Raw genomic sequence first — 11,325 nt, forward strand, 5'->3', positions numbered from 1 at the left:
TTTACAGCGTTCGTCATCTAATCATCCATATCCTACGTCAGTCTCGCGAGCATTTGCGGTTAGACCGCGTAATTTAAAAGCAGTGTTAAAAATCGGAAAATTCTCAACTATTCACGTAATATTTCCATCATACTCAAGTTACATTAATTCAGTGTGCATCGCTGTGATTACGCGATTCCATCAATTATAATGGAGAACATTTTAAGCATTGCTTGCGTTAATATCTCAGTCACTATTACCTTTCTACCCTGTGTACTGGTTTTTTAATTGGGGTTCAATTCGTTGTTCAATCGCAAGATCAAAATTGACGATAAAAAACGATAAAATAATCACGATAAAAAAAAACAAAACAGGGAAAAAACTAATTATTGTATTGTATGCTAGTTTTGATACCATACGACTCTCGTTTCGACCATATTTGTTCATATTCCAAATAGTTCGCATGTGTAATAGTTCAGGTGGCTAGCTTTCGATAGTTGAGTCGCCCTGTAGCTCGCGCGGCGCCAGTCTGCGAGTATTGACGGCGTTTGCTCGCGCTTCCTATAAATGGAATATCAATGAGATCGGGTGCGTAACCCGGGGTCAGCATTATTTAACATGAGCACGTCGTATACGTGACAAAGTGGCTTGACCGCTTGTCAAACTAGCAGAAACACGAGGTTTCGCGGCACGGCAGGAGCGAATCGGCGCGGGTCGCGTGGCCTGGCGTGTCGTATTGTTACCGTTAAGCGCGAGCATCGAATTTGCACGTGCCCCGTTCCTTTGTGCGCGCTGCACGCTCGTAAATAACCAACGAAACATTAAGAACTTTGCAATTTAGTGGAACCACGATCGTGCCGTTACGAGCCGGACAAAATTGTCGACTCGCAATACGCGTTTACGATTACACGCCTCCTATTAAAACTTGCGGTTATCCTGCTTTATACGCGCTAGAGATCATTGCAGCTTTTCTTCCTTTTATTCTTCCCGTCGTATGTGCTCACTCGTAAATAGCTTTTCCCCCCTTTCATACATTTCTGCATTTTCCATTAATATTAGGCGGAATTCTCCAAGTACCGGACGCACGAGGTTGTTCTAAAATTAATTAAATTATACTTAATCCTTTGCACTCGGCTCTATTTTCATTGTAAAACTAAATTTTTCTTCCGTCTTAGAATATTTTCATTTTATTCGTACGAAACTGATCCGATTTCCACATATAATACTTAAATGTTTAGTAATTTATTGAATAAAAATTTTGTAATGTTACAAATATTTTGTAATATTTTTTGTAATTTCTAGTGGTGCTTCAGAGTCACCACTCGAGTGCAAAGGGTTAATCGTATATTAAGGATCCTATTTCGTTAGCGTAAATGTTCAAACTTTGAATTTTATTTGTTCTTCACTGGTTTGCATTGACGTGAATACTTATAACGATAAATGTTACGGAGCCATGCGCCAATTCTGGAAATATAATTTTGAAGAAGCGATTTTGAAATGATCTGGCCAGACAGCACTTATTCGGTTCTGAGAAGGGTCTGGGTTCATCGACCGATCCAATTTTCGGAATCCCTTTTGCCGGGGATCGGTAAATAACTGATTCGGGCGTTCCGCAAGGACCCGACGTCTGACCTAGATAGACAGATATTAAATCTTGCTACACGATCTAACCTCTCTGCGAGAAACTGATGGATACTGTCTGGAAGGCTTTTGTGTGTCTTGCCTTTGTGCGCTTTGCCTTATTCTTAGTACGCAGATGCACGTATTTATATACCCAATTACTGTTTCCATCACGTTAACTACATAACAAAAATTTTTACACGGAAATTCTGTTCTTTAATATTTTTGCGAACAATAAGTCGCATGCGTGGAAATGGGTATATGCTTGTACTAGGTAGAAGAAAAGCAAATGTGTATTTTATGTATAATTTTCTATTAGTGCTTACAATTAGTAGTGAAATTGAGTAAACACTAGTTAATACCTGTACAGGAAACATACTTCATCCTTTATGAACCTAGTTATTCAAAACGTAATTGGTACAATATTTTACTTGCCTTTATGCATAATATCTTCCAGTACATTAAAAAGTTATTAAAAAGGGCTGAGGACATCTGTGACACATTTATTTATGTAATTTATTGGTCTTGTTAATTTTTCAAAATGCAAAACCAGAAGGCAATTTATATGTAGGTAGTTTGAATAAATTATAGGAAATGAATGTCAGGAAAAAGTACTAGTAAAATCAAAAATTTTATTATGCCACGTTTCTTCGTTTTTTTTTCTATCTGCAATCTAAGATTAAGTTGATTCGTCCAAATTATTGAATGCTTCCTTCTTTTTTGGGTTTTTAATTTTCTCGAAATTCGTCTCTGGAGTATGGTTACACTACTGTCGGAAACTGGGAGTTTGAGTGATGACCGCAAAACTTGCCATTAAAATAGTCGAGAGCACAAAGAGAATCGCATTTACTTACGAGTGCTCTCGAGGATTCGTCCTCTGTACCGTTTGCCAATTTTGCGGAATACCGTGACGGACATAATTTGTGCATCATCAAAATCATGTATGACAATATATCTTCATTTAGCATTTTGCTATATTGCCAACAAACGTCTCGCAGAAACTAATGAAATAAACAGTGGGCCGGACAGTAAAATAAACAGCGTATTCAAACATATTATTTATTATATTTCCATATAATTAAGTACAATTTATAATACAGATCTACTATCTTGACATACTTGCTGGGAATTTTTTAACATTTTATGTTACAAGATCCATCATAATTAGAATACTTCATAATTAAAATCACAATTTTTAGACAGATTTTTCGGGCGTTTTTAGGACGTTTCGAGTCAAGTTGGTTTGCTGACGTTCCATTTGGCTAAGATGTCGTCGAGTTCGTTGCATCTCGCACGCTCTGGCACGTTATTTCGCAGGGGACGATCATTTCGATGAACTTTGTGCACCAGTGCAGCCTCCCTTGATGTGTCAGTCCGCTTGAAATGATTTCACAAGTCATACAAACATTTATAATTCATGCAACAAATTGAAACTTTTCTTTTAGAATAGTTATTTTGTGAATGAAGTGAACATCATAATGTGGACACAAAAATTAATTTTTGCTTCCTTTAAAACAGTTTCAACATATTCTAGTTTGCTTGAACATTTTCTATTTAATATTAACATATCAACACCATGACAAAATTGAGCAGGTGAAATTTAAAATGGTGGAATAGTTTCTTTAAAGAAAAATTTAGGAACGTCAATATATGACATATTCGTTTCAGACTATATTTAGTTTGATTTTAGATTAGATTAAGAATTTTTCAAAATAAATATCAAATTCAATACAAGTAGAAAAGTTCGAGAAGTTGTACGAGGTTAGTCCAAAGTTGTAAATTCGATGTATCACCTGTTTTTCCGATTTATCCGCATCTTCTGACGATGGTGTAGGCGGAGTGCGCGACGTAGAATTACTCGACGACTTATTGTTAGTTGAAATTTGTCGAACTTTTCCTACTTTGCATAGCTCCCGAGTTTTATTCTTGTAAACTGGAGACTGTGACCGGTGCTTCATCTCCTTTGTAATACACTGAATAGCGTACAATGTACCTGTAATAATAGAAACCGATGAACACCGAATATTCACAATAGGCGTCACTAATGAAAGGACCATATTCCTTAATTACTAACGAATTGTGTCGGACGCCAAGCGCACAGCCATTCTCCCACAACAAATTTATACATTGAAAATTTTCGATCTGTTCCTGTCACTCGTTAAACATGCACGAATTCCATTAGTAACCGTGGACTGTCGTATTTTGTTTCTCCGCGGGTTTGTTTCTCAGTAATCGATGTCTCTAGAATTCGATTTAAAAAAATGAAAGTAAAACGATACATTAATTGCATAAAATAAATCTATCGATATATGTTTCAGCAAACCAGAAAAATGTAATGGAACCATGAAACTGCATTCATTTATGAGGAATCCATTTTTCATCTCCGGTAACGATCTTGCTAAGAAATGAAGTGCAAATTGATCGACGAATATTCTTATTGGTCTCGGATAATTGATGACACTTGTTGACCTTCAATACATCTCCATAAACATCCGAAATTTTCTTTGTTGTCACCGTTGCATTAAATCCCGCATGAAAATGAAAAAGTATGCAATGACGAATACGATCCTCGGAAGGTACGGACGCCGCCATTTTATTACAGGGTTGTGAACAAAATGATACTTTCTCGAATATTTTGAACACAGGCTGCCTCACCGAAAACTGTATAAGGATACGTGTTCAACGATCGGTACAGAAGGCAAAATAAATTCTTTGGAAATAATTGATTACTTATGGGCACCCCTGATATAAATCCGCCACTGAACACGAGTATTGTTCTAAATCGGGGGGAAAGTGTAAAAGCGTTTTGATTGTCCGCGAGAAAGGGCGTTTCGCGTGGTTCCGTGACAAGAGGCGTTGCTCGTTTTGCTTCTGCATCTTCCACGATCGTGTTACCCCGGCTGGCATGGCTGCGTGACGTTAACATTTATTTATCTAGCTGGGTTGACGCGTTAACTAATATCAGATACAAGATATCAGACGTATAAACAGAGATCTGCGGTCGATTGTAACCGAAGACGTTTCGTAGTACCACAGAGCCTCCGCCGGCTTCCTGTTCCAAGGTTGCACCGGCATAGCACCCGACATTGTTCGTGATGATCTATTTTCTGCTGTCCATCGATCGGAATCCATTTCATATGCGGAAGAACGGTCCCAGGACGCCGCGCCGGGACAACCGTTACAGATAGGCCCCCCACTCGATTTCTTTCTCTTTTCTCTTGGATATAGTTTTCACTAGAAATTCGAGTTTTTCTGCGACGCCAACGATACCTGTTCTCGTCGCCGCTATTAACCCATTCACCGCACTCCCCGGCCAGCAGTTCTCGTTGCACTTGCACGTTTATTTTGTAATCGAATCTCGCCAACGCCGATACACCACCTTTACAAAGTCTCCGATCTTTAACTGCCCGTTGAATGGATTAACTCGACGTTTACCCGAAGCGTTACCATCAAATCGGTGGAAGTAATAAACACTCTAATGAACATGTTTCTGAACTGAGGATACCACTTCTTTTTAATCTACCTGGGTAAATTATGTTCTTCCATTTTATCCGAGGAGGATATTATTCAAGCTTTCCTGATCGCTCGCCGTGTTTATAAACAAGACCATGAAACGTGACTATACAGGGTGCCCCCAAAAAATATTGTACTTCCTTGAAACGGGTGAGTCCTCAGGTGATTTGAAATAACTTTTTTCGTTCCGGATCCGTCGGTAAGGTAAAAGTTACTTCGAATCAGGCATCGCCTCGTTCCAGAAAGAACAACATTTTTTGGATACCCTGTAGAGCAGGGAAAGCAATAGGCATTATTAACACTAGAAGTGTCGAAAATTTATCTTTCGATAGATCGAGGAAAGTCCGTGAGAAACCTATCTGCTTAGGAATATATTTATAGACTGATATACTGTTTCAAGAAGTTGAAATGATATGTCACATGAAACAAACTTGCGTTTTACCCTGTCTTTCTTTTGCTTCCTGTGCTTCGCACCTGACCGCAAAACATGCAACAACTTGAGAACTGCAGTGCATTTTACTGCAGAAAATATACATATGTATCGTTTGTATGCAGATATTAAATTGATGTTGAATATCTTGACTATCCCCGCAATTAGCTGTTCGAATGCTTCCTTTCTGATAAAATTGTTTCTTCTTTTATAAACGATTTACATTTTGCAGCAACAGTTCGATGTACCAAAAAGTTTAATAACCATTGATTAGTATTTCCATCAATTGCGATATAAATTGAATCTTTATGCGAATGTCCAATTTGAAGACGAAATATTATTTTAAAACTTGATATGTTACATTTTGTAGTCGTATGGACAATGAAGATTCGAAGATAGTGCTTTCAGTACCATCTTTATCTATTATAAAACAGAACTCGTTTGAGACTCGAGCAAGTAAAAATAGTCGAGTTTAATGGCTCGTTTCAACGGTTACGCATTACGACCGTTAGAACGATCGTACAACCGACACGAGAACTCTATTAAATGTTATTGTCCACCATCGACGAACCTAAACGACCCTTTTTGCACGTTAAACCTTGTTCATCGCGGATATTTCACGTGGTACGGAGGCTCGGATGGGAATAGATAAAGTTGAGACGTTGGAAACGGAGCTGGTTAAATGATTTCTCTGGATTATGCGGTCGTTACTGCGAAAACACCAACGAGATCATAAAGCGACAAAGCTTTCTCAAGAATGTTACTATTACTTAACTTTATGGTGGCCTTGGGGCAAGCTGCAAATTTAATTACTGGATCACAAGAGTGTTGTCGAGAATTTCTTGAAACTCGGTGTTGAGAATTATGGCAAACACAAATGGCCAGGAAAACCAACACAGTCCTCGCAAAAAAAAAAATAGTGAAGTTAAATTGAAAAATACTTCAATTTAACATGTCGGCTGCACAATCAGAAAAATTAAAATACCAGAAATGTGTGCAAAAGGAACACTATATCCATGCGAGATTGAAATTCGAAAAACAATTCATCCTGAGACAAAATATCTGGAAATATGGTGCAATGAGAAAAAGTTTAGTATAGACGGTCCTGATCACCTGCATTGCTATTGACATGATCCAAGAAAAGAAAAAATTACGTAGTATGGTTTCATCGCTTTCGTAAGAATGAAAAAGAACATTTGTGTTTATAGAATCTCACTTTAAACGTTTTTTTTTTTTTTTTTGTAAGCAAAATAGAATCGAACATTTAGAAGAGTCCGAAAATAAACATCAGAGCAAAACATCCCGAAATAGCAATCATAGTTCATAAAGACATTGCATAATGTGCTGCTCACACGTTGCAAAAATCGAGCACAGCAAGTCGCATGACCGGCGCCAAGATTCCCGACTACTCTTTGCCGAAGTTCTATTTCTCTTGTTCCGGCACTAACTACCCTTGTCAGACTAGGTTCGTTATCCCAAATTACAGTTCCTGCATAACGTTCGCCATGCTTCATACCTTAACACTTAATTTCGCTGAAAAATCAAATTTTAATCTTAATACCAACAAATATTGAATCACATCACGGAAAGTACCGAAGAAGTCTCGAAGTTGTTCCGGTTCGTAACAGTTCCCCCACAGTAACTGGGTCCCTCAGTTTATTTGAAAACTGACTTTTAAATTCCAAAAATTTCCTTCACGACATGCATACTTGTGTCAATTTAGGTGTTCCATCGTACGAATGAATATATTTCGCAGTGTTCTCTCGTAGGTGTCCCACTGAGAAAAGAGGCTTCAACTTTCAAAGAACTTTTTCTGTTCTGTTATCGTGCTTCAAAATCGTTTTATCGTAACAGTTCATTTGTTTAGCAACGGTCCTCGTGATCGGTATGCCATTCAGAAGAGAGGGCTCATATCGCGGGATAGAGCAAGCAGAATTAACGCGTGTTTCCCTAAGAGCAGAAAATGAAGGCAACGAAACACGTTCTTTCCACGACGCCAAGATTCCCGGCGCTATTTTTAATACTAAAGTACCCCGTGTTGGGCAGTAGGGTGACCAAAAGGATTCGTACTCGGAAATTTCTCGAATTCTTGGAACCCTCGCGTTGCACTTTACATTCCGTAGCGTGTTTCGCGGCCGTTCGTTTGTTTCTTTTTCTTTGTTCCTCTTCATAAAACCGAAGGTACCGAGGAAATAGAACTTTCGCGAACCGATGCGATGCGATGCGATGCGGCGCGCGCGACAGATTTCGGATAATAATCTCGACGAGCAAAAGTGGAATTCCATTCTGTACTTTCATTCTAATTACGTGTCCCGACGACACACGTGCAACGACTCTGAAGAAACAGATAGAAGATAACGGAAGGACGTTCGTGATCCTGTTTCCCGTTGACGATATGTTGAGTTTACGGCCTCGCGGCGGCAGTTCTAAACGCGTCGTCTCTGCCGCACAATGTGTTTATGGCTCGCGACGTGAGTACCCACTTGGCGGACCCACCGATGGATATTATTTACGCCAATTACGGCGCCAAGCCTAATTACATATCGCCGTGCCAAAAGAGAAATTAGTCTGCCATTTCGAATATTCCGGAATTACTTGCGAAGAATAATATCGCCCTGATAAATGATCGCCAACGGAAATGCCGCATACCGACATCACTATCAATTATGCCCTTATAAATATATACGTATATATACAGGATTTCTCTCGTTCAAACCGATTACAATCGTCGCTGTCAAACAGTTTGTCTGCCTGTTCAATTTAAAGCTTTGATTGGCTCACAAAAATACAGTGTTTCGCAAACGATGCTGCAAAATCACACGAATTTCCTACAACTTTTCAATTATTACTGTGATGTATTATTTCATTTTTGTACAATTTGAAGTGACCGATGAATTGAAAATATAATATATTTGCCAAAGGTTATGGTTGACGTAGCATCGTTCAACGGAACTGTAAAATTATATGTTATTTTTATAATCTTTTGTCATAGATTCCCTTTATACAATTTATAATAACACTTTATACAATAATGCTTATTGTAAAATGCAGATTTGGTACATACAAGTAGCAACGTCAGTTAACAAGACTACAAAGTAATATGGTTATTTAGACAATTTTTAAAATATTGTTGCGGCAAATAATTTTATATTCATACAGCATTTTTGCAGCTTTTTCTTTTTATCCGAGTGATTAATCTGAATCGCCTCGATGTAATAAGCGTTACCGATCCGAGAATTAATGAAGCGCGTCGCGACACTTATTGATAACTCTAATTGAATTCGATGCGATTAATATTAATTAACTCTGTCGCCAACTAATGGACTTCATTTGATTTGACATCTTGTCCGAGGCGTTTTTTCCCCGCGGATTCTGTATCGAAAGGGGTGTGTATCGGCCGCGTGTAAGTAACGTGGCAGTCGATTTATCAATATATTTTTCAGCGTGCAGCCGCGACGCATAAGGCACGCTTGGCATTTTACTTAACGGCGCTTGACAAAAGTGTCTAGAATGCGGGATTTGCCGTTAATACCTTCACCACCTCGGCCGGGCTAGTTGGCGAGTAATGAAATTATTACTTCGCGCCGCGGTGAGTCCATACAAAGATGTCTTGAACGTTTTAACCGATCGTCCCCGCGCGAACGTATGTACCTTTGACTATTTATAGCACGTGACGCGTATCTGACCGCGGCGGAAGGATTTATCACGATGCCGAAAGCTGCGTGAAGCATTTCCCGAGATAAACAGGCTCGTTGTCCACCGAAAATTTTTCATACCAAAATACACTCATCCCCCCCCCCCACCCCGAAAAATCCAGAAGAAGAAAAACCTGCGGCTCCCGACGCGTCGCGCAGAGCACGGTGGGGCCAGAATTGAAAAAAGCTCGACAAAATTCATGGTCTCTGTTAATTATAATTCATTAGTCTTTCATAAAGCTGAAGAAACAGTCTTTGTAAAACTACCCTCACAGGGGGTGACTCAACCTGACAAATTGAAACTGCTCGGAAGTATGTAGTTAAACAGTTAATGCTAACGAGAGTTACGATTTTTACTGAAAAAAAACCTAGACCTAGTTTTAACCTATTTTGTGGCAATTTTTTAATTAATTTCACCTATTTTATAGGAACGGTGCAGTGGTCGAAAATTTTCAACTCCGACAAAAAATCAATGGAGGTGTACATTCCTAAATATTCGGAAACGCAGAATTTTTTAAGGGAGCTCCGAATACAGAGGAAAATGCATGCTTTGCAACTTTGAGGCTTCCCCTTTACCGCTTCAAACTTGATCTGTGATTTTTCTCTAGTCGATTTATCGAGCTTTTTGTTCCCCATTTGTGTTCTATAAAACAGCGAAACAAAAATCGTGGATTACGTTTGAAGCAGTCGTTGTAAAGACTTGTATATTCAGTCTCCAAATCAGTAATCGATTCATTCAGAAAAAAAATATTTTGACGCCTCTCAATTTCTATCATTTTCGACGAAACCTCGGTTTTCATTTGCTATACCGTACACAAATATCCTAGAAGGAAACGAATGATGGTGTACGACAGTACAGGCAACGAGCTTTAAAATGAGTCAAAAACTATTTTCTTTTAATGAAATGATCGTAGGTGAAATATTGCCAACTACTCGAGAATCCAACTGTATTCAATTGACAGGCATGCGACAATTCTAACAATATGTTTGTCGCGTTCCGTTTATTCCGTTGTATCGTGGATCTCGATCCGAAGAGGTTATCACCGGCCTGAACATTGTGTTTCGATCGTGGTCGAACGACTGACGATAGCATGACAAGTAGCGGCGGGGCCTCGCGTGTGCCCTAATCGGTAGTAAAAGTCACGCGGCGTGTATTCGTGTCCTTGTGGCACGTTTCGCAGTTTAGCCTCGCAGTAATCTCGTTGCCGCGGCAATAGGACCGCTCGTAAAATTTTCAAAGTCCGTTGATTGTGGTAAACGCGGCGGGCCGTCTCCGTCGGCCGCTACACAGAGTCAATTTGTCTGGCAGGCGAAAGGGGTAATATTAAATAGCCGGTAACGGCGGGGCATATTCGCGAAGGTAGAAAACGGCGGCGGACATGCGACGATATTTCTTTCTCTCAACGACCAGGGCGGCCGCTATTTGGAGGCGACCAATATGTCGTACCGGCACGGGAATCGGTCGCCATCGGGCCGGTTATTTGGGGACAGAGAGAGGCACTATCACGAATATAAACATCTGACGACCGCGATCCTTATGGTGGTACCGAGTTTAGGAGGCAACGGTTCTGTTGCCAAGAATCTCACGTCCCTGCAGCATCCGCCTTGCCGCTGCCAAGAGAACGTACCTACACAACCTCCATCGCTCTCACTCTTTCCACGACGTTCAATTTTTACCGGTCTATTTACTAGACTCAACCCTTGCACCGCCGTTTGACCTTCCACCGGTCAGACTTTGTACGAATAACGCCTAAAATCTTGGACTCTTGTCCCAAGAGCCATAGTCACGTGACTTTTGCAGAGTCTCGCAACGAATTCTCGTTAAGAGTCACTTGCGCCGTTCCGGTGACTGACTCTTAGACGAAATCTGAGGTTGCCGCCGAGCATTTGAGAAATGGCTGAAAATTTCTGTGGACACATTTTCGGTATTTTTATAAAGTGACACGAAACAGTCAATTTTAGTGCTCCGTAGTGTTAATAGTTTTAATAGATCAAATGTAGAAGATGACTGCAAAAAGATGATTGCAATCGCGATCATAAATTGTCCAAGCTTTCACATGAAACAATTCCTTTGTCCAACATGTCTAA

Source organism: Halictus rubicundus, chromosome 16, assembly GCF_050948215.1.
Source record: "Halictus rubicundus isolate RS-2024b chromosome 16, iyHalRubi1_principal, whole genome shotgun sequence".
Classification (NCBI taxonomy): Eukaryota; Metazoa; Arthropoda; class Insecta; order Hymenoptera; family Halictidae; genus Halictus; species Halictus rubicundus.